The sequence below is a fragment of the Mandrillus leucophaeus genome, unplaced genomic scaffold (genome assembly GCF_000951045.1).
Source record: "Mandrillus leucophaeus isolate KB7577 unplaced genomic scaffold, Mleu.le_1.0 Scaffold677, whole genome shotgun sequence".
Taxonomy (NCBI): domain Eukaryota; kingdom Metazoa; phylum Chordata; class Mammalia; order Primates; family Cercopithecidae; genus Mandrillus; species Mandrillus leucophaeus.
This window is the reverse complement of record NW_012107330.1, coordinates 990,223-992,381: the sequence shown is the minus strand read 5'-3', so window position 1 is coordinate 992,381 and position 2,159 is coordinate 990,223.

Here is a 2,159-nt window from a genome sequence, read left to right as displayed (position 1 = left end):
GCCATCTTGCTCCGCCCCTCCCTCTGAACTACTTTGAAGGGCTGATTTTAGAATAAGTTCCAGGGGCAATTAGAGTTAAAAAATATTCTTCTTATTAAAATTATTAAACTATTCCATAACACAGAAAATAAATACAACTTCAAAAATATTTGATAAATTTGTTAATGTGCTAAGTGATCAATATAATACAGAATAGAAAACAAAGGACTGTGTAATTTTATTTATTAACAAATGTAAACATTTAAATAAAAGTTTAACGTATTAATGTAATAGTATAAAAATAAGAATTCAACATGGTTGGATTTTGTTTCAGACATATAGGGTGCTTTTAAACAGGAGATTTTATTTATGTAATTTTTATATCAAGTATTAAAGGAAAAAATATGTTTGTATACGAGTCTGGAAAGAAATAATGATTATCTCATAATGGAAAAAAAGACAGGAATGTCACTGAAACTATGATCATTCAGCATTGTTTTGTGTTTTTTTTAATTAAATTTTTTTAGTTTTAGGGATTAGGTCTCACTCTCTTGCCCAGGCTGGAGTGCAGTGGCTCAGTGGCGCAGTCATAGCTCACTTTAACCTTGAACTAACTCCTAAACTCAACTGATCCTCCTGCCTCAGCCTCCCAAGCAGCTGGGATTATAGACATGAGCCACCTTGCCCAGCTCAATACCATTTTTCACATTCAAGCTAATGAAATAATTCACTAGAATTAAACAAATGCTTTTCAAAAACGAAGTTGGAACAATTAGTCATCCATAGACACAAAACAAAATAAACCAGCAAGCAAACAAAACTTCATATTAAGCCTCATGCCATGTGCAAACGTATACAAAAAACAACTCAAAATAGAACAGGGACTAGTATGTGAAATATAAAACTATAACATTTCTTAGGAAAAAGCCATAGGAGAAAGTTTCAAGACCAGGAAATAGGCGAAACATTGTTAGACTTGACAACAAAAGCATATTTCATAAAAGGAAAAATTGATTACCTGGACCTCACAAATATTGATACCTTTTTCTCCACAAAACATTTTCTAAAGAGGGTGAAAAGACAAGTTACAGACTGGAGGGAAATATTTGAAATTCACGTATCTGACAAAGGATTTGTATTTAGAATAGATGAAGAACTCTTCAAATGCAGCAGTTAAACAAACACACCAACAAAATAATTCAGTTAGAAAATGGATGAATAATATGAACAGATATTTCACTGAAGACTGTATGGGGATCATAAATAAACACATTAAATGATGTTCAACCTCATTAGGTATTAGAGAAATGCAAATTAAACCACAAGGGGATATCACTACATATATATAAGAATAGTCATTTTTTTAAATGACATCAAATGCTGCCAAGGATGCAGAGAAACTAGATCATTTATACGTTGCTAGTGAGAATGTAAAATGATACAACTACGGTAAAAAAGCATATGGAATTTTTAAATAAAACTAATGTGTTTACATTTGACTCAGCAACTTCATATTTGGGCATTCGTCTTGGACAAAAGAAAATTTATGTTTGTACAAAAATCTATAAACAAATGTTTTTAGTAACTTTATTTATAATATCCCCAAACCAGAAATAGCAATAACTCAAATGTTCTTCCATGAGTGAAGAGTTAAAGAATGGTATATCAGTACCCTGGAATATTACTCAGCCATCAAAAGGAATAGATTATTGATACACTCAACGACTTGAATGGATGTCAAGGGAATTATTCTGAGTGATAAAAGTCAATCCAAAAGCTTAGGTATGGTAGATTCTGATTATATAGCATTCTTAAAATTACAGAATTTTAAAGATGGGGAACAGAGTAGTGGTTGATTGCCAAGGGATTGGGTTGGGGGGACTATTAATAAAAGGGTAGCACAAGAATTCCTAGTGATGGAACTGTTCTTGACTTTGGTGCTGGTCACATGTGATGCAGTTGCATAGAACTAAACACACAAGAATGCACGTGAATAAATGAATACATGTAAAACTGGGGAAATTGAGTAAGGTTGATGGAGTATATCAATATCGGTTTCTTTTCATGATATTATTATGCAGGATGTTACTTGTCATTGAGAGAAACTGAATGAAGGGTACACAGAATTTCTCTGTAATATTTCTTGCAACTTCATATGAATCTTCAATTACTTGGGAAGC